This window comes from Meles meles, chromosome 18, assembly GCF_922984935.1.
Source record: "Meles meles chromosome 18, mMelMel3.1 paternal haplotype, whole genome shotgun sequence".
In the NCBI taxonomy this organism is placed as follows: Eukaryota; Metazoa; Chordata; class Mammalia; order Carnivora; family Mustelidae; genus Meles; species Meles meles.
Genome location: NC_060083.1, coordinates 33,243,624 through 33,266,015, shown reverse-complemented (window position 1 = coordinate 33,266,015; position 22,392 = coordinate 33,243,624). Strand labels below are relative to the sequence as shown.

Sequence of the window (22,392 nt, the reverse complement as noted above, 5' to 3'; positions counted from 1 at the left end):
TCCCTCCCACCTTAAGGAATAACTCTGGGGTATATGTTTTACCTTGTTTCCCCAGATTTCTCCCATGGAATTAAGTTCTAGCCACCTACACTGATAACTAGCTCATGGGAACTTAATAAATACTTCTTGAATAACAGATGAATGAATCTAATCTGAGAGGTTTCTTCCAACAAGGTAACAATCTGCCACAGGCCCAGAGAAGGGTAACACAGCAGGTCTCTGTAAGAGCTCAGAGTAGCATACAACCCTCCTGGGGTTCCCACTTCTATGCTCTGTCTCCTGGACCAACATGGCTGCAAGACAAGCATAAATAGTAGGAGCTTCCAATTCTAGGGCCCAGAACGTCCCAACTCCTCCTCAAACCAGACTCAGCTCAGCATTTCTGCACTGGTAAGCCCCCTCTGACCTATTCCAGCAGGCTTCACTCTCTCTTGGTGTCCTCACCATTGGTACAGAGATGTCCATCATAGCACCTACAGCGGGCCATTCAGTGTCTTTGCTCATTGCCTTCCCTGAACCTTGAGTTCCTTAAGAGCAAGAAAGGATATGTCTTAGGGTTTTTCCGTTCTTTGTATCCCCATTATGTAGCATAGGGCCTGAGTAGGTGCTCAATAAATGTTTGTAGAGTTACTCTACAGTTACGGAACTCAATTATGTAGTATCATTTCTGTGCTACAAGAATTACAGGAATCTTGGTGCCTTTCCAAGATGTCTTTCTAATCTTCACTTCTGAAATCATCCCTTTAACGTTTGATTGCAGAGAAACTCTGGAGGTACTACAAAGGCAGTGAGGGAACAGAGAAATATTTGCTAACATTTGTTGAGCATTTATTGCATACTAGGTATCTTTCATGCATTATCCGATTTAATGTTCACATCAACTCTTTGAAGGGGACATAATTATTAGCTCCCATTTATGAAGGAACCAAGGTTCATAAAGATGAATGTGTATTGCTCAAGTTCAGTCAGCACTAGGAGGTAATGCTGTGAACCCAGAGACCCTGACTTTGGAGCTGGTGCTCTCCACTCTCCTCTGCTCTACCTATCCCGGAGCATTTTCACAATGGGATGCGACAAGTAACAAGCAAATATGTGAAAATTCTTGCTTATCTGTTGACATAACTGTCTCCTTCCAGGGTCTACAGTTTTATGCAGGATAGAGACAGTATCTTTCTCATACTATTTCCTCCATGCCCAGCATTGTGCCCAGCATACAGTAGTAAATGTTAGAGGACTATGTGAATGGATCCCTTACACTCTCAGGGGAGAGACATGAAGTTAAATCAGGTGAAGGCTGTTCATGATGACTCGTGGTCAGCATGTCTGTCCGGAAAGGCTCTGATTGGGTCTGGCTTGCTACACCCTGACAAGATGCTGTCCTGGCCTCCCCTGGCCAGGAGGCTTTCAGCTAGGACACAGGTCAGCGCTTATTTCCTCCATGAACACTTCCTTGATGGATCCCACCTGCTCTGTTTAAATCCCCCTGCTTGGCAGAAGAGAAGGTCGAGATTCCGAGGTTCAAGATAACTGGGTCAAAGGCAGGCAGATGAGGGTGAACTTGAGCACAGAACTCCTCACTCTCATCCTCTGTTCCTTGTGCCCTGGGCAGTCCTGCATGCAGTTATACAGGAGCACACACTGGTATTCATGCCTTCATTCTCCTCTTCATTCAGCACACGTTCACGATAGGACCAACCGGAGGCTTGAGAGATGGGAAATATGGAACAGTTAAAGTCTTTCTGTTGACACTCACCTGGAGTGCCAGGAAAACACTTACCCTGTTTCTCCCCAGAGATATTTGTGAATCAGGATTTCTAGCTAATCCAGCACCCAGCGGTTTATGTTTTGGTGTGCCTTTCAAAAACCAGAGTTGCTTTGGGGTTTTGTTAACAAAGAACCCTGAGAGTCTGCAGAGAACACAGACAAGTCCTATGGTATCAGAGCATTTGGGTTCTTCGTGTCCGGCTGATGTAGCAAAACAGTACTCAGCACCATTTTCTAGGCAGGATACCTCTCTGCTTGAACATGGAATCAGACTGAACAGAGGCCCTTCAGGGGTGAAGCCAGAGTCCTCAAGCTGGATCAGTCCCTCATTGGGGACCTCACGGTAGCTAGTGCATAAACATTCTTGGACTTAACCACGTTGCAACATAGCAGCATCCTTTTCTGCTCTCCCTACAGCTCTCAGCCCACTTTACCCTTGAGTGTGAACTCTCTAGGGTTAGGCAGTGATTTTAATAATCTTTCTAACCCGGGCACATGGCACAGTGCCCGTATAACAGATGCTCAATAAATGATCCATAAATTAAGTTAGAATTACACAGCAATCAGAGCACAGGCAGGAGAATGTGCTTTCCTTTGCACGTGAAGAGGCAAGGACTTGCTGAACCCGGCACCATGGAGGGCATCGGGCTTTAACAGTGAACAGGAGCCACACAGCCCCTGCCCTTCCAGAGTTTACAGCCCAGTGGGGGCGTTGGACAAGTGAACAGACAAATACACAATACAGAGGAGAGGTATCTAGCCCAACTGGGGAGTCAGAAACATGGAGGGGAGCATTCATTCTACCTTTAAGAGTTTGGTGCCTTTTTTTTTTTACTAGTCACAGTAAAACTTACCCACTCTCTCCCTTGGTCCCCACCGTGGTCAGTAGCATCCAACTGCAGGCGAACCCCCACCTAAGGGTGGAGAACCGGGAAATGCAGCTCTTCCTCACCAGAATAAAACTGACCCAATGAACACCCAACAGGATCTAACACCAGGAATGTTTAAAGAATTAATCTGGAACCAACCCCATAAGCATGGGCTGGGATGGTGCGCTGGACTGGTGGTCTGTCCACACCCCTGCTGGTGACTAAGGAAGTGCAGTTTGTGTTTGGCACAGACACCCGGTGGGAGGGTGGGGGGGGGTGTGGCAGAGGGAATTCAACCTGTGTTTTGATTGACAAGCTGAGTGCGGAGCTCAAAGCTCTATATGGGGTCAGAAGAAAGCATCCTCCAGGGGCCAAAGCTCAGCCCTTACCTGCAGGGGCTGCCCCGCCCCTAAACGTGCCCTAGAGGCTAGCAGAAGCCCTGTCCATGCCCCAGCAAGTCACCTGGTTGGCTAGGTGATGGGTTACAAGGAAAGAGCAGAAAGCACAGAAACAGCATCCTCCCAAGTTTGAGAGCTTGGCGGAAGGTCTAGGTAGGGCACCCATGCCAAATGGCTGGAGCTGTGGCGTCCAAAACCCAAAGCACAGGTGCCCGGGGTGTGGCATCAGCCTTGTCTACAGGTCCTTCGGACCACCCCCACATCCCCTCTAGCTGGGAACGAGAAGGAACCCCTCTGACCCAGGACAAACCTGAACCTGACCCCACACCACCCGGACCCCTTCGAGCGTCTGGCTATCTTCCCCCCTGTTAAAAATAACCCCCCAGTAAGTGGTCCACGTGCTGCTAGCAGGAGTGCCGGTGCGGCCCACTAAATCACTGCCGGCATCCACATTTCAAAGTGGAGCCGGAGGAGTGCCGGTGATTTCTGGGTGCCACACATATCACTCCCAAGCTCTGATCTATGGCTTGTTTTGATTTCCTCCTTTGAACTCTTCCCTTCCCATCCCGCTCCAGCGGCAGACAGAGATACTGAATTAAGCGACAGACAAGTTGGAGACAATGAACGCCGGGGGCCTCCGCCCTCCGCCTGCTCCCCTCCCTCTCCTCTCCAAAATGTGCAGACATCTGCTAGCTGGAGCCCAGCGCTGGAGTCATAAAGAAGAGCTGGCAGGAGAGTGATGTACAGCCCTGCCCTCCCGAGTGACTGGCGTTAACCTCCAACGGAGAGAGGCTCACCCCGTTTACGACAGAGCCCTTTGTTTTACACCACTCAGCAGAGGTGCCTTGGCCATGCTGAAGACTTAACCAAATTATAATGAATGATCCTCAGCAGTGCGGTGCCCCTAATTAGAACAAGTCGCGCAGACATATTGTCTCCCTGATTTCCTCTGTTCCATTTCTCGCACTCTCTTTCTCTGCTCAGGACACATGGGCCCCATTAAACATTCTAGTATTTAATGTGGTTCCCTTAAATTACTTCTCAAGTTTTCGAGTTCCATTTAGAATTGGATTTTACTCTTTGGACTGTGTTTTTGATTTGGGGCTTTGTACATTTCTCAACCGCTCTTTTTCTCCACCTAGTGGAGACGGCGGACACCACTTACTAGCACAGCCGGCTGGAAGACGGGCAGCCAAGCCTGTGCGGGTCCAGTCTCAAGGTGGAGGCCCCAGGACCCTGGGTTCCCCTGAGGCTCCTTCTGCACCTTTCTTGGAGGAGAGAGAACTGAACACAAGCATCAGCGAATTTTGTCGATTTCATCGCCCTCAACCCAATCACCTAACCCCCACAGCTGTTAAAAGCGGGGAAGAAGGGGCGCCTGGGTGGCTCAGTGGGTTAAAGCCTCTGCCTTCGGCTGGGGTCATGATCTCAGGGTCCTGGGATCGAGCCCCACGTTGGTCTCTCTGCTCCGCGGAGAGCCTGCTTCCTCCTCTCTCTGCCTGCCTCTCTGCCTAGTTATGATTTCGATTTCTGTCAAATAAATAGAATTAAAAAAAATTTTTTTTAAAAGTGGGGAAGAACCTTCCAGGCATATCATAATTTATACTGAAACGAAGAGGACTAAACACTTCCTTTGGTCCATCCTGGGGGTCCATATAGAAAGAGCCCGTACTTGGATTTACCTAAGGTTGATCATGGGCCTCCATTCTTGCAAATTCTCGTTCTTCAGGCAAGGACTCTCTCCTCCCTTACTGAAGCAGCAAAGAAGACTCACACTTTTTAGAGAGGTTGGCAACAAAAACAGAAATTGAAAGCATACCTCGGGCAGTTCAGTGAGCTGAAATTCCATCTTCCCTGAGCCTTTGTCTGTGTAAATTTTATCCTGGATATAGAAACACTGGATATACACAGCCGTGCCCAAGGTAGGGATCTATAGGGAGAGCCACTAAAAGGGTTCCAGGAGAAGATAGCATCCACCTCGGGCTGGCTGGGTCTGTGTGAAGACAGAGTCCACGCCCTGCATGTATTTTCCAGCAGCAAGCTAGTGTTCCTTGGATTAGGAATATTCTGCATGAAAACTCTGAATTGGAAGGGGTTTTGAGGTCCTCTGCCCTCCCCCCACCCTTGTTGACTGATGCCAGAAAGCCCTCTAATGCATGCCAGCCAGTGTTCACGTGGTCTCTAATGACAAGAACACCTCGGCTTCCCAAGGCAGCCGTGGCATCTGGGAGTTGAGGCAAGGCATGTCATGGAGTCAGGCATCCATCTGTGTGTCTTCTGGAAAGACATTCAGCCTCTCTATGACCTTACTTATTCAACAAATATTTACCAGGGGAACATTCTAGGCTAGGTCAATATACAATTCCTTGATCATTTCAAACAATGATCTTATTATCTATGACGTGAAAACAAGAGCTCACCTCACCAATGAACTTGTGTTTTTGAAACCTGTGTTATACAATGGTCATTATTCCTCTAGATTACAATAACTGGGAAAGGTCTCTTTATCTGAATGTAAATGGGCTTCCCAATTATCTTCCATTCTTTAGTTTTCATCCTACCTCACAGAATGGACCAAATTATTCCTCAGTGACGTGCATCTCTCACAGATCCTCTTGTTTTTGCTTCTCTAGGCAGAATGTTCTCTGATCCTTCAACCTCTCCTCCCATCAAATAATTTCTGGAACCTTCGCCATTTTATCCCATCTTCGAGTACCCTCTAATTTGTCAATGCCCTTTTCAAAATCTCATGCCCAAAAGCAAACATGATACCCCAGGTGTCATCTGACCAAGAATGTAATGAGACCCCTCATTCCCAAGAGTACTGGATTTCTATTCATTCTTCTAGCTCAACATTGTGTTGGATTGTTAACAATCACATCACACTGTTGGCTTATTCTGAGCTGGTGGTCATTTAAAAGCCTCAGATATTTTTCACATGATTTCCTGCCAAGGCAATCTCCCCCACTCTATATTTTTGCCATTTGTTTTTTGCACGTAAATGCCAGACTTTACGTTTAGGCCCGTTAAATTGTATCTTATTGTTTTTGACCCAGCATTCCAACCTGTCAGGCTCACTCCGGGTCCTCATTCTGTCACCTCTGGTATTACCTCTCCCTCCCAGATTTGTGACATCTATACCTTTGATCAGTATGCCTCCTGAGTTTTCATCTAGTGATAAATCAGACAAGATCAAGGATAGAGCCCTTGGCACGCCACAAGGAACCTCTCTGGAGGTTGACAACCATTGTCGTGAGTTCCACAGGGCCCCTCCAAAAATGAAGACATGGAGCATAGAGCAGGGATGTATACACATGCACTCACGGGACTGCCTTATTCTCCCTCTGCCTCCCCACCTGCTTCTGCCTTCTCATCCCTCCCTTCTGAAACCTACCTCTTTATACACATCTCCCTCTCTAGGTCTTCCTGATGACCCTTCTTTTCATTCTTGCCCCATCCAGTATCTACCTGAACCTCTCAGCTTCACCCACGGTCCCTAGGCAACAGGTTCAGGCGTTGTTGGCACTTGTCCTGCCCTTCCTAAGGCTGTTGCACCCAGAGTGTCAGACTTCCGCTCCCAGGCAAGCTCAGGCCAATGTGTGACTTCTCTCCCTACCACCCCAACTGAATTTAGCAATGGGCTGTGACATCCATCCAATACTCAACACTCTTTGGATTCAGCTGTTGAGCCAGCTGCAAATACATAAAACCAGGACTCCCATCCAACCCACATGTCACCATGTTAGCCACAAGGAAACCATGAGAGGAACTGTTAACCCTAAGCTGAAATCAAGACCTACAATGTTTATGGCATACACCTGATTCACAAACATAGTAACCTTATCAAGAGAGGAAATGAGGTTAGTTTGGAATAAGCTGTGCTCAGTGAAGTCATTTTGCTTTTAACTGACCACCACATTCCTTCCTAAATGCTCACCCACCATCTGCTTCTTAATCCGTCCTGCTTCCCTGTTGTCAAGGATCTACCTCAAACTTACTTGTCTAGAGTTTCCAGAAACAATCTTTCTTCCCCTTTATAAAAATCAGGATAATCTCTGCCCAGTTCCTGATCCTGGCACCACCTTCTATTCTCCACAAAATTACTTAAAAGTCATTGACAGTGGCCCCCCCATCCCCACCGGAAAGTTCTTTCCACACCTCGGGATGTGAGTCACTGGGTCAGATATTAGACCCATTTGAATCAGCTCCTTGTCCCCTTCCTATCTAATCTTCTCATCTTTCTTGAGCTCTGAGCCTGTCAGGACACCTTGAGTGGCAGAAGCAGAAAACACAGGTTTCACTGGCTTAGCCAATAAGGAAAATTTGATTATCCCATAAAATGAGAAGTGCTAAGTAGAGGGCCTTCGGGATTGGTTGCTTCAGTCGTTTGATTTCATCTTCAAGGATACCTTTTTCTAACCTACATGGCCATCTTCAGGGTGTCCATTTGATTCCCTCATGGTCACAGGGTGGTTTTGCATTTCCAACGAGCCTATGCCTACAAAACAATGCCCAGCAGTGAAAGAAAGATTGTTCATTCCGTATCTCTTTTCAGAAATGAGGACACATTTTCAGAAATCCTGATAGACCAGTTCTCACCTCTCATTGGTCAGAATTAAGTCTCTTACCTGTCATTAAACTAATCAGTGATGAGGGGAAAGGAACCACAGGGATTGTTTGGACTATTCAGAATTTCCTTTCAGACATGATCAGGGGATACCCACACTTAAAAAAAATCATCCATTTTCCAGCAAGGTGAGAAGAAGTGACCATTGAACTGGATTCAAATCTCTATATATTGCTTGTTCTTGGCTTCAAATCTCCATATATTGTTTGTTCTGCCCTTTTTGATTTGACATATTTTCAACTTCCATTATACTTTGCCTTTTTAAATAATATTATTTCCTTTTGCCCAAAAAATGGGTCTACACTTGCCCTGTTTTTCTTTTAAAACAGAGTCCAAAGGCCTTTTGTTGATCTTAGAATGCTTCCTTATTATTTTTTTAAGATTTATTTATTTGAGAGAGAGAGTGAGCAGGAGTAAGGGCAAAGAGAGAGACAGACTCTGAAGCAGACTCTCCGCTGATCATGGAGCCCGACATAGGACATCTCATGACTCTGAGATCATGACCTGAGCCGAAACCAAGAGTGGAATGCTCAATCAACTGAGCCAGTCAGGTACCCCTGAGTGTCTCCTTCTTCAAATCTGAACTTATTCTAACTATTCGAATCTGAACTTAGCCTCACTGTCACTCTTCCCACAGACCCATTCTACTCTTTGGCACTCAGCTTCAGGGTCCTGCTGGTCATATGTCTTTTTAAAGCCAGAGCCCACCCTAGAGCACCCTGCATGGTTCCAGTATAGTTTTGGTCACTTCCCTGCACCCCCTTGCCTTTTCTCCTCATTGGGATCAATTCTGGCTGTAGTGCTATAATGGTTTTTCTAGGAACATTCTTCCTTTCTTGATGACATCATTGTCTACTGGACTGACTTTTCTATGAACATTTAGAACATGTTGTGTTAGACATCACTACTCTTGTCCCAGGGACCGTATTTCCTTTGTGGAGCAGCTTCCCACACACCATACCCAACCCAACCTCCATTGCCGGGTGAAAGAGCGACCAGGGCCAGGTCAGCCATAGTATGGGATCCACCTTGCAATCATGATTAGTGCAGACATCAGCATGAGGCCTAGCAAGGCCAATTAGACATCTTGCTTTGGTTGAAAAAGAGAGACTGAGAAAGATAAAAGGCATTTTTCCAATCTGGGTAGCTAAACTAGGAAGATACAAATCTGAATTTATAGACGGCTACCTTCCCTCCTGTCTACGGATGCAAAAAAATAAAAGGGGGTTGGGGGTAACTAAAGGATGAGACAAAAGAGAGAAAGTAGTCCTAACTGCCTTGTTTGAGATCCTGAACGGAGCCAGCAGCTTCCCAGTTGCAAGCGCCAATTTCTCTCTTCCTTCAACTGCCAGTGAAAGTGTTCTGACTAATATGTTTACCCTCCCAATGTCTGGGGCACATGTTTAACTGTGGCCAACGCCCTCCTCCTTCACTATCACAGCTTCCAAAATGACATAAGCTCTTTTTCCCAAGGTTTCCATAACACTCATAAGATCAGCAAGTTCATCCCCCTGTGCACAAAATGCAAAGGGACAGTTTTCTTCCTTATCTCCTTAGTCTTTTCAGAGATGATGACATTAGCTCTGCAAAGTGCAAGGCTTTTGTCAGACATTGGACATTAAGGATACTAAGACCCGCACCCCCAGCAAATGACTGGTAAGTTGGCAGCCCTTCTGATTTCTTTGCCTTCGTATCTGTGCTAGAGAGGGAACCAGAATTCTTTTTAAAACACCTGTACTGGGGCACCTGGGTGGCTCAGTCATTAAGCATCTTCCTTAGGCTCAGGTCATCATCTCTGGTCCTGGGATCAAGCCCTTGCATCAGGCTCCCTGTTTGGTGAGCCTTCTTCTCCCTCTCCCTCTGCCTGCTGCTCCCCCACTGCTGTGCGCTCTCGCTCGCTCTCTCTCTCTCTCTGTCAAAAAATTTTTAAAAATCTTTAAAAAAAAATCCAAAACGAAACAAAAAACCACCTTTCCCTTCTGGCTAGTCCAGGTTCATATGTCCACAAGAGTGTAGACCCTGCAGACTTCTCAGGTCTGGATTCTCCCTCCACTTTCTATGTGGGTGGCCTTGGACAATTTCCTTGACCTTTCTGATCATTGGTTTTTCCATCTATAATGCGGAAAAATAATAGCCTTTCCTTTTAAGATTGCAATGAAATTTAAATGAGACATTGCATGCAAAATGCTTTGATGGTGCCTACCAAGAGAGGGAAAAAAACCCACAACAAATGTTAACAGAAATCATTATTATTTTTATTATTTCATCACCCAAATTTTCTACTCTGACCACCCTTGTTAATCTGTTGTCCCACTCATTGCATACACTGGGCCACTCCTCCCTGCCTTTATTAGAATTTCTATTTCTTGGGGCATCTGTGTGGCTCAGTCGCCTGGATGTCTGCCTTCAGCTCAGGTCATGATCCCAGATTCCTGGGATCAAGCTCCACGTTGTCGGACTCCCTGCTGAGCAGGAAGCCTGCTTCTCCCTCTCCTCCTGCCTCTCCCCTTCGCTTATTCTCTCTCTCCAATAAATAAATAAATAAAATCTTAAAAAAAGAAAGAAAGAAAGGAACCTGCAGCATCCTTTCACTGCCAGACAAGTGCCATCCCACCAGGTGGTCCTCTCTGCAATTACATTTGCCTCTTCCTGTCACCTGTCGAGTTTGCTTTGTTTCCCTATGTGCTGGAGCACAGGCTTCTAAGCATCTCTGCTTCCCTGTCTGCACCTCTGCTTCCTCTTGCTTCTGCCTAAGACGCTGGCTCTGAGCTTGTGCTCATGTCTTGTGCCTTCAGTTTATGGATCATCCTGCCTTCTTGTCTGCATCTTTCCCTTGCCATGTCACATGGACCCAAGGGGTAAAGCCAAGGTCTTATCCTTGGTTTCTACAAGACAAGCACTCATACAACGCATTTATGAGCACAGTAGAAACACAACTTTTCAAACGAGCACAGAGGAACCCTCCTTCATCTGCCCTGCCATGATGCTTTACCTCATCCTCTCTACCTTCTGCTCTCTTCCAGGCTCTCTCTCACTTGCCACCAATTTTTGTTCTCTACTAACAGTTTTAGCTTGTTCTTTTTTTTCCCTTGACTCATGCTGTATTGTCTCTATGGGGTCATACCTTCAATCCCAAACTGCTTATCTGGGCATTTTCCTGAATAAAACAATACCTTTCTTTTTTTAAGATTATTTATTTATTTATATTAAAAAGACCATGGGGGGAGGGCAGCAGAGGGAGAGGGAGAAGTAGACTGCCCACTGAGATGAGAGCCCAACATGGGACTCTATCCCAGGACCCCAAGACTTTGACCTGATGTTTAACTGACTGAATCACCCAGGCACCCCCAAACAATATGTTTCTTAAGAGGACTTCTGGTTCAACACATAAGGATTTCTTTTTCATTCATTCATATCACTTACACCATTTTATCTGAGATTTTTTTTTCCTCCTTTAATTTAAAATAATTCAGGTAGGCAAATCTCCTTTGTACATGTTCTTCTTGGTTTTTATGACAGACACTCCACACCCAGGTCATCCTTCTGTTATCATGTACCGTAGTCCCAGGCAACAAACCCTGGTTTATTTCTCTAATTCAAAGAACCCTGATTCCTTCTAGTTGAAATCTCTATTTTCAGGAGAGAAAAGAAAAGGAGAGAAATAGAGATGAACATGCTTCCTACGCCTTCAGGTTATTCAGTCTCTTAGCTACGGTATTAAAAATCCAAATAGTTTCAGTGGTCCAGACATCTACGCACTCCTGCAGTCATTCCCAGGGAACTCAGTAAAAGCAGGTAGTTACTGGTCATCCTGATGATGACTGGCAGGTTCTTCACCACACCTGACACACATGTGCTAGACAGAATGCTTTCCAGTTAAGTCACGTCAGCACTACTCAGAAAATCCCGTATCATGTCTCAGGACAACAGTGCTCATCTCCCCAGGGAGGGTAAATTTTGAGTTAAGATTTCTTCAGAACACCTAGAATTTTTTTAGATTTTTTATGCCATACAGGTGCAGGTAGAGAGGCAATCTGAGGCCAAAATGGTAGAGTGTAATCAGGTTTCATCACGGTGTGTAGTAAAATTGGGTCAAGATCCAAAAAATCTCACCAAAAGTGAGCCATGGGGTCATTAATAGGTGTATTCACTCACAAAGAGTACCTAGGATTATTCCAGAAAGAAAGGACTAAGCTGAGAAAGAAATCAGAAACCTTAAGTCTGGGAAAGGAGGTCACAGAGGAACAAGGACCCAAGGAATGGATACAGGTGCAGGGGATCAGCATAGGGCAGCCCAGAGAATCTTATCCAAATCTTTGCTGCTGGAGTGGATTCTTATCGTATCGGCTAACTGTGGATGTCATGGCTTCTGAACCCATAGGTCAGAGCCCTGTCTTGGGTCTGTGTAGAACTTTTCCAGGACAATTTCTGCCTCTCTTTCATTCCTAGGTCACCTTACACTATCCCGATTCTTGACTTTTTCAGTAACGTTTCAGCCTAGGCTGAGGCTATATGTGTTACCTAGGGACTCTGATCTGTCTCCAAGATGTTCTGGAGTCCCACGAAGAGTTTACTTATTTACATGAGAAGCAGAGGGGGACTTGTAAGAAATAACTCACCCTAAGAGAACAGGGAGTTGGGCAGAGGAGCAGAGCCTAAACAAATCCTCATGTTCAGAGGAAGGGTGATTCTGACTAGCATAGCATCTGCCTGGATTTGTCTCCAGGCCAGCCTCCCTCATAGTCTCATGCCTAGATCTCAGGAAATGACAGATTATTTGAGTAAATACAAAAAGAACTAATGTTGCTGAAATTGTATATGAAGTTAGGGCTTCTGTCACAAAGCATAACAAAAATAGATCTCCCTCCCCTTCTCATAGTGCAACACACAGCAGTATTTTGCTTACCCAGAGAGATGATTCAACAGAGGTACAGGGTAGCCAGCTTCAAGATGGTTCCCAATGATCCCCCACTTCCTGGTATTCACACCTTTGGGTAGTCCCCTCCTACGTTGGAGCAGGGTTGGTCTGTGTGACTAATAGAATGTGACAGAAGTATGACCTGTCACTTCTAAGGCACTGCAGTTTCCTCTATGCTCTCTCTCTCTCTCTGAATCACTCAGTCCAGGGGAAGCCAGCTGCCATGTTATGAGAACTCTTTAGGAAATCCGTAAAGAAGTCCATGTGGTGAGGCACTGATGCCTTCAACCGACATCCATGTGAATGAGCCATCTTTGGAAGTGGTTTCTCCAGCCCTGAGAGACTCTGAGAGACCTCATTAGAAGCACTGGGACAGAACCATCAGACCAAGCTGTTTCTGGATCCCTGGCCTTTATAAACTATTGAGATAAGAAAAAAAAAATGTTTTTTTAAACTGTGAAGTTTGGGGATAATTTTTTATATGGCAAAAGATAATCACTCCAGATTTTAGTACCAGAAGTGAGATGTTGCCATAATAAAAATGCAGGAGAGGCTTTGGAATCGAGCAGGAAGCAGAAGGTTGGAAGGATTCTGAGGAGAGTTTTAGGGAAAGTTTGAAGAGCTTTGACAAAACTGTTTTCAGAGGCATGATGACCATGAAGGTGAGGGCATACAGGAGAGTGAGGAAAATCTTACTGGAAGGTGGAAGAATGGGGGATCCTTGCTGTATAGTGGCAGAAGGGTTAGCAATGCTGTCACCCACAGGTATGTAGAAAGAAAATGTACCTAATGAACAGGATCTAGCTCGGGAGATTTCTAAGCTATGTGTCAAGTTGCCACCTGGTTTCTTCTTGTTGTTTGTTTATAATAAAAAGTGAGAGGAGACAGACAGGCTCAAGAAAAAAACCACTAAGCAATGAAAGAACCAGGGCTCGATATTTTTCAACCTCTCAGAATGGCAAATACTGCTAACATTAAGAAATATCTTCCAGGGACATTTCTTTTTTTTTTTTTTAAGATTTTATTTATTTATTTGACAGAGAGAGAGATCACAAGTAGGCAGAGAGGCAGGCAGAGAGAGAGGAGGAAGCAGGCTCCCTGCAGAGCAGAGAGCCCGATGCGGGGCTCGATCCCAGGACCCTGAGATCATGACCTGAGCCGAAGGCAGCGGCTTAATCCACTGAGCCACCCAGGCGCCCCTTCCAGGGATATTTCTTAACGTTAACTGAGCCTGCATGGCTCAGTCGGTAGAGCACAGGACTCTTGATCTCAGGGTCATGAGTTGAAGCCCCACATTGGGCATGGAGCCTATTTTCAAAAACAAAAAAAGAGAGAGAGAGAGAAAGAAAGAAATGTCTTCCTCAAAATGATCAGTTCCAGGGAACTACAAGGAAAACATGCCGAAGACGAAGCCAAGGGAGTGGCAATAAAGCCCTTTGTAAAGCCCTCAGGAAGCTCTGAGGTGGTAGCTCAGAGGGCTGTTCAGTCAGACAAAAAAAACCCCCCTAAAAAGTAGAAACGTGTGCCTCCCAGGTACTCTTAATTAAACAACAGAGCTTCTAAGAAGCTTACGGATGTTGTCTTAGCCATTTCAGCAGAAACCCACAGGCTTATCTCAAAGAGATTTCTGGGTGTGGCCTTTGTGTAATGGAGTGAACCCAATATTGTTCACCGAGCCTCAGAAAGTTTTTAAGGTGATGGTATTTGTAGAAACACAGCCTGCCGAGACTGAAAGGGACAGAAACCCTGCGAAATGAAAAGGACCCATGCACCCTCCCCTCCAGATTCCGGCAGGAAACAGTCTAAGAAAACTACGCAGCTGCAAACAAGACTACCTTTCACGGAAAGGCAAGGATGACTCAGAGGAAGAGCCACGACCCCAGAGGGAAGGGCAAAGAGCCAGGGAGAATAATTCCCAGTCAGAAGGAAGACCAAGTTTTAGTCAAAGAACTTCCAACATTTGTCCAGCTGTGCTTCAGGCTTGCCAGTGGTTATCCTTTGCCTGCCCCGTCATTATACGTTGGGTGAGTGCATTTGCAGGTCTTTATCTTTGAGAGGAACTATACTTAAGGAACTGAACTGAAGGTATGACACCCCGGGATCCTCATTGCCTCCAGATTTAGATGACACGATTCTGGAATTCAGACCGGTGCTCTGGTGGCACAATATCTTAGGGCCTTGGGAAGGAGTGAGTGTATTTTGTATACGGGAAGAACATAAAAAGTTGTGGCCAGACAGTGAACTGTGCTGTTTTGTGAATGTCCACAGTTTCTTTAACACTCATCCCCTCAACGATTGGAAACCGATTTCCCTCCCCTTAAGTGTAAGCTAGACTTAGTGACTCAATTTTAATGACCAGAAGAAAGTGGTGGAAGTGATGTAGATAGTTTTGAGTGCTGGGTCATGAAAGGCACCTGCCTGCTTGCTCATTCCCCTTTAGATCCTTTGCTTGGAGAAAAGTCAGATAAACTGTCATGGGGACATTCAGGCCACCCGTCAAGGCCACGCCCACATGATGCCCCTGCCAGCACCCACGTGAGAGGGCCATCTCAAAAGTGTATACCCCAGCCCTGGTCAAGCCCTCAGAGGATGATGCCTCCCACTCGTAAATCCTGACTACAGCCTCATGAGAGAGCTGGGGCCAGAATCACCCAGCTAAATCACTCCTGAATTCCTCACCCACAGAAACTGGGAGACAATAAATGATGAGTATGCACAGACCCACGCCGGACATGCAGTATGAGAGAGAAATTAATAGGTAAAGAAGACGTGGTTCATATATAAAAATGGAATAGTACTCTGCCATCAGAAAGGATGAATACCCACCCTTGGCACTGACATGGATGGAACTAGAGGAGATTATGCTAAGTGAAATAAGTCAAGCAGAGAAAGACAATTATCATATAGTTTCACTCATATGTGGGGCATAAGGAATAGTGCAGAGGACCACTGGGGAAGGGAGGGAAAACTGAATGAGAAGAACTCAGAGAGGGAGACAAACCATGATAGACTCTGGACTTAAGGGAAACAAACTGAGGGTTATGGAAGGGAGGGGGTGGGGGATGGGGTAACAGGGTGATGGGTATTAAGGAGGGCTCATGTGGTGATGAGCCCTGGGTGTTACACGCAACTGATGAATCGTTGAACACTACATCAAAATTTAACAATGTCCTCTATGTTGGCTAACTGAACACAACAATAAAAATAAATAAACAAAATTTTAAAATAAAGAAAATCAATCTTTCTTGTTTTAAACAACTGATCCTGGCGGGGCCAGGTGGGAGTCGTAATTGCAGCATGACGCAATGTTGGCGAACTGAAACACCAGGCTTTACCTCATGTTAAAGCCCACATCCAGAAGACAACTCCAAAGTACTGTGGTGGATGACCCGCAGAGGCACATTCGCTATCGGTACGCCAAGTAGAGGCAACGGAACCCCATGGCTAAGAGCGTGGCTGCCGCTCATGGCTGGGTGTCCTGCCAATACTCCATAACTGCTGGTTCTCCTAGGGTCCACTCCAGCAACACTGCTGTAGTTCTTACACACAGACTGTGCCTCGTAGACTCTTTCTGCGTTTCCAAGTTTCCAAACAGCATGCACAATGTCCTGCTCCTGATGCCACATACATCTGTGCCATTCCTACACTAAAGACCATCACGAACACAGACTATAGCCAATTAGGGATAGAAGGGATCCTCAAGGCCATTTAGTCCAATACCCCCCACACCCATTTTACGGAGGAAAATGTTGAGATCTTGAAAGATGAAGAGATGTGAGAAAACCCTACACGTAGCAAGTGGCCATGCCAGGCCTTGAATCCTCGTCTCTCAATAGCCGGGCTCTGGCTCTTTCCTTCCTGAGCCGTAGAGTACTGTACTTGTGTTTGCTCACACATTTGAAAACACCAGGCACTGAGAAAGGGATCGATTTAATGAACACAGAGGAGGCCTGGAGTGGGAAGGTGGGGGTGAGGAGGGAGTTCCAGGCCATTGCCTACACCAGGCTCCAAGTTCCAGATGCTGTTTGTCATCAGAGCCCATCCACATGACATCTGTCACCACAACATTGGCTGGAGACCATACCCTGCCTGGCCAACATTTTAGGGGCTGGGGGAGGGGTGGAAACTTCCTGGAGAGAGACAATTCTGTGCCTAGATCCACTGGGCATTCATGGAGAAACTAGCATGAAAGGCAGGGTGTCATGGGACACCCACCAGACTGAGATTCAGCTCAGGCTTTGATTCTGCTACTGATTTGCTGTGTGACCTTGAGCCTCTTCCTTAACCCCTCTGAGCCTCCGTTTAAAAATAATTCACTTGCTATTCTACCTAGTCAACATTAGAAGAAGCTTCAGAATCTAATCTAACCCCTTAATTCGATAGATAGGGAGCTCACAAATTCATCTGCATGAAATCCTAGACCCATGTGAGAAAATAGTGATAAAGCTCACACAAGCTGTGTCTAAGAATCAAATTACGTGAAGTGAGCCAACTACGTACTACTTACTAAGAGCCTAGAGGCTGAAGACCTTTTAGTAGCATCCATCTTAGGGTCAGTCGGATTCTTGAAGAGGGAATATGCCCTCAACTCCTCTGTCAAAGAGTTACATCAACAGATGTCCTGGAGGGGGAAACCCAGGATGCAGGATGGGAGCGCGCCCACGCAGAACAGAGGCCCTGAGCGCCCTGGGAGCACTGAGGCCCAGATCTGCAGCCTGAGTTCCAGGGAGAGGCCAGGAGGAAGACCATGTCTAGGGTAGAAGCATGTGCAGAGAGGGAAGACAGATTAGTAGGCTCTGGAGATACACCCCAACCATGCAGAACCCATTGCTCGAGCAGGGCACAGGGCTCCAGAGACATACTGAACAGAAGACAGGGAGGGGGGACTATGTTTTATTTTTGGATTTTGCCAAATCAAAAGAATTTGGGAAATTGTGGAAACTGTTGTGTTAAACACAGCCTCTGCCAGGTTGGCGCAGGCCTGTTTCTAAGTAATTCAATCTGAGGCAGGGAGGAGCCGTAAGCGTGCATGCACGCACACACTCACATGCTCACGCACGCATACACACACACACACACACACACACACACACACACACACACACACACACACACACGGCCTGCAGGGGCCAGCGGCAGCAAAAGGCCTGATCTTCCCAGGCTGATTCCTGAGAGAGTGGCCAAGGCCCATGGGCTCAGGGCCAGGATCCGTTCACCCATTCACTCTGGTATTTACTGGGTGCCTTCAAGGCGTCAGGCATGTGGTAAGCTCTGGGAATAAGGTGGGGAGCACAGCCGAGGGGGCCCCTCCCTTCCCAGTACTCACATTCTAGGGGGCTACCCAGCTGATGGGAATGCAGCTTCTGTGCCGTCTTTTCACTAGCCAAGCACGTGGAGAGCCGTGGGGGTGCATGAGGCAGAGATGATTAGGGGAGGAGAGGAAAGGGTAAGGAGACGTGTAGCAGACCCTACCTGCTGCTTGCCCAACCCTTCCCGCTTTTGTTCTTGCTCAGGCAGCTTAACTCAGGGTTCCCTTGATCTTGGGGAGGGGGAGACCTTCCCCTGACCCAGGGGACACATCATTACAGGTGTATACCAGCCCTGGTCAGCTCATTACCCTTGGCCAGAAATGGGCTCAAATGTATAGATATGTGACCCAATTCTGGCTTCACAGCTGTGAGAACTCTCCCGGAGAAGGTTTCCTTTCCCAAATAAAAAGACAGAGCCCCTCCGCCTTCACACCAGAATGTGAAGAAAGTGCCTGGAGGCAGTGTAGACAATATTTGGAAACCATAAGGCCACAGGTCAACAAGCAAGGATGCCAAGACTGAGAGAAGAGTTGAGTGGTTGACGTCATGGGCCACCACCAGAGCTGTCCTCTAGACCCTCAGTGAGCAGAGAATGAAAAAAACTTAGAAATAGGCTCTATTTGGCAAAGTTGTTTTTTAACTGGGTTTTCTGTTGCTAGCAGCTCAGGCCATTCCAAAAGGGTCTGACATGCCACATTACTAGTACTGTTGAAAAAGCCAGCTTGTGAAGGATAAGTGGACCCCAGACTCAGCAAAGGCCATTGGAAAGAACCAGAAGAAGAGCTCAACCAGATTTCTATTTTAGATAAGATCTCCTGGGGACGCCTGGGTGGCTCAATTGTTAAGCGTCTGCCTTTGGCTCAGGTCAAGGCCCTGGAATCTCAGACCTTGGGACTGCTTGGGTTGGTATTAGGCTCTTTGCTCAGTGGGGAGTCCGCTTCTCTGTCTGACCCTCCCCACCCTCGTGGTCTCTCTCTCCTGGGCAGTCTCCTGTGTGCACTGGTGGTCCTCTGAGGATGCATGGTGGAGAACAACCTCTCCTCCCCAGTGGGATTTAAGCACCAAAACCCCCTTCTGAAGACAGCTTACCGGATCATCCCAACCCCAATTTCTTAATCTTTAATGTAAGTGGGTATTGTAATTGCATTTGAAGGAACCAGTAGAGTAAGGACTTTGAGATCCCATGGATGTGGGTATGGAAGAGAGAGACAGAGGCAGAGGCAGAGACAAAGACAGAGACATGAAGCTCCTATGTTAAAGTTTCTGGTAGGAGGGGCATTTGACTACCTGAGCTTGAATCCAGCTACTCCCTATCTATGTGCCATTAAAGCTATGTACCAGCATGTGCCTCACTTTTTTCATCTGGAGAGTGGGATTATTTAAATAGCCTCTACTTCAGAGGGCCATTTTGAGTAATAAATAAATCAGTTCATTCAAAACTCTTAGGACAGGGGTGCCTGGACGGCTCAATGGGTTAAAGCCTCTGTCCTCGGCGAGGTCATGATCCCAGGGTCCTGAGATTGAGCCCCGCATGGGGGGGGGGGGGTCTCTGCTCAGCGGGGAGCCTGCCTCCTCCTCCTTCTTTCTCTCTCTCTCTGCCTGCCTCTCTGCCTACTTGCGATCTCTGTCTGTCAAATTTAAAAGAAAAACCTCTTAGGGGCTCCTGGGTGGCTCAGTGGGTTAAAGCCTCTGCCTTCGGCTTGGGCCATGATCCCAGGGTCCTGGGATCGGGCCCCACATCGGGCTCTCTGCTTAGTGGGGAGCCTACTTCCTTCTCTCTCTCTCTCTCTCTGCCTACTTGTGATCTCTGTCTGTCAAATAAGTATATAAAATCTTTAAGAAAAAAAAAGAAAAGCCTCTTAGGACAAACACCAAGTGCATGGTAAATCCTCAAGGAATATTAGCTAATATTTGAACAATGTGACTGATTCTGAGATGCATGAGATTCCACATTTTTATCATCTCTAAAATCACGATGTGTCTTTCAGAGGATGGTGTGTCATAAGTGATCGGAAGCATTTTTTCTTTCTTGGTGAAGCACTGACTAATGATTTTTCTTTTACAGACTGCAACGTCGTACATTCAATGAAATGTGAAATTTTATTGTCATTGGAGCAGACCTCCCTATTGTAAAAGCGACGGCTGGAGTAGTCCCATCAGCATACAGATATATAAAGCAAATAGGCACTTCATTGTCACAGAGAAGAAGCGTTGGAGGCTTGTCCCAGGCCACCCTCCCCGATATCCTTCGTTAGTGGAACTCAAGTCGTGCTGTGAAGGGATGGGCAGATCTGCACAGGGGACAAGCAGACCCAGATGGAGACTGGTGGAATTTTTTTGGATTCAACGTTATTCAAGCAACCGAAGACTTGAGACTGTATAGAGAGGTCATCTAAACAGAAAAGACATGAAGGGCCTACCAAGAAGGAGTTCTCCAATGGTAAGGGTCAGGAGGGTTGTGACCCCAGCCAGACCCGGAGTTGAAACTTTCAGTAAGGACACCTTATTAGGCAGAGGTGGCCTTAGGGTATCCAGGGCCTTCACCTTCTCTGCCCCCTCCCCACCTCCAGGAGGCGTTGAGAGACCCCCAGTGGAGCTGGGTCTGATACAAATAAGCATTCAGGGAGTTGTAGCTGATTGTGGGAGGGGAGACACAGAAAAGAGAGAAGGCCATTTCTCTAATGGAGACACGGCAGTTACAGTTGTTTCAATTCAAATAATAAGAGAAGCCTGGTCTTTTTTTAGCTTAAGTAGGTGAAGTAAATCATCTGAGCAAAACTATTAGTTATTAGTAATTATATGTGACATTGTTACTAGCAGCAGCCAGCAGGGACCCAGTGCCTACAGGGTGCACTGAACTACAAGGCACCACGGACACATTATAACATTTACTCCACACCACTGCTAAGTGGCAACAGTGATTCATGGGACAGGCAAGGAAATGAGAGGAGAGGTCAGTTAACTTTGCCACTGTCCCAGAGCTGCCTTGCGGCGGAGCTGAGGTTCAGACTCAGCTTGTCTGACTCCAGGGCCTGGGTTCATCACTGCTAAGGGTAGAAAGTAGACTTTCTGATCTTAAGGGCAGCATGCCAGTTGACTCCAGCCTGCAAGGTCTGGACGGGAGCGGGCGGCTTCTCTCTCTGCTCGAGGAGACTCCATCACCACTCTGCAGCTCAGGAAACATTATCGAGGGCTTGTGTGGACCCCCGGGCTCTGTCTCTGTCCCCCTCTCCCAGAGTAGCATTTCAGGCATCTCCGAGGGTTTCCCGGTGAGTGAATGCCATACACCAGGGGGCTTACAGAGCAAAGTTATTTTTGCACAGTTGGGGAGGATGGAAAGTCCAAGACCAAGGTGTCTCGCAGGGTTGTTTCTGGTAAGGACTCTTCCTGGCTTAGAGAGGGCTGCCTTCTCATTGTTTCCTCCTGTGATAGGGAGGGAGAGAGAAGGAGAGAGATCTTCCTCTACTTATAAGGCCACAGTCCTACCAGATGACATGTACCATCTTATTAACCTTCGCAATAGCCAGTACAGTAGACAGACAGAGGAGTAAATGAGGCTCAGAGATGAGACACCTTACTTAAGCTCACGGAGCTGGATGGTGGGCAGTGCCAGAGTTTAAACCCAACCTTGGATCGCAAGTCCATGCTCCTTTGTTTTCCCTCTTCTCCATTCCCACTGAACAAGTGGGCACCCGAGTGGGGCCCAAGGTAGTAGCTCTGTGATGATGAGCCAAGGTTTGGGGCCAAATCAAGGTTATGGACTCAGGAGTAGCCCTAAGGATCAAGGGGCAGTCAGGAGAGACGGAACGGAAAAAGGAAGGAGGGAAACAGGGACAGATCTTGATGGCTTCCCAACATTGCCTTTGTCGGACTTGGGGAGCTCCAGTTCTGCTATTTTACCTAAGAGGAAGTGGCTAATTTTCCCCCTCTACCTTCAAGCTCTACATCTCTTTACAGGTAAACAAGCCTTGCAGACAAGTACCAACCAACCGTGCAGGCCCACCCTCCCCTTGGGCTGCAAAGGAAATGAACTTGGAGTTCTATGTCCTCACCTGGCGGGCATCACAATGCAGCAGCCCAGAGGGACTGGGCTGGGTGGCAGGCTGCTACACTATTGTCTAGAGCCTGGAGCAAGGCAAAAAAGAAGCCACCCTGCAGGAGAAAGGTGCACAGGCTGGCCCCGGCCCAAGAATGACACAGGCCCCTTGCTCCCGCTGCCCCATCTCTGTTTCCCTGGCTGCTGAACAATAAGGAGGTGCTGTCAGGAAGTGACACTGAAACGCCATTCCCCTTATACCTCCTTCAGCCGCTGGCAAAAGGAGGTTCCCGGAGGGAATATTTTTAGTTTGACAAATGAAAGCCTGGGACCGAGGACAGGAGGGATTAAGGGAGCTCTTCTCTGACACTCCTGGAGACGGGGAGATGATGAGTCAGATACAGAGGGCTTAGGCACGACTTCTCAAGACATTCCTCAAGCATGAGCACAAGCCAGCCGCTCGAATTCCTC

General features: G+C 47.0%; 1 long non-coding RNA gene across 1 annotated transcript in view; it reads right to left on the bottom strand.

The window, feature by feature from the left end:
- Positions 1–22,392, bottom strand: part of LOC123929796 — a 108,581-nt gene that overhangs the window by 41,372 nt on the left and 44,817 nt on the right. The window lies entirely within an intron of this gene.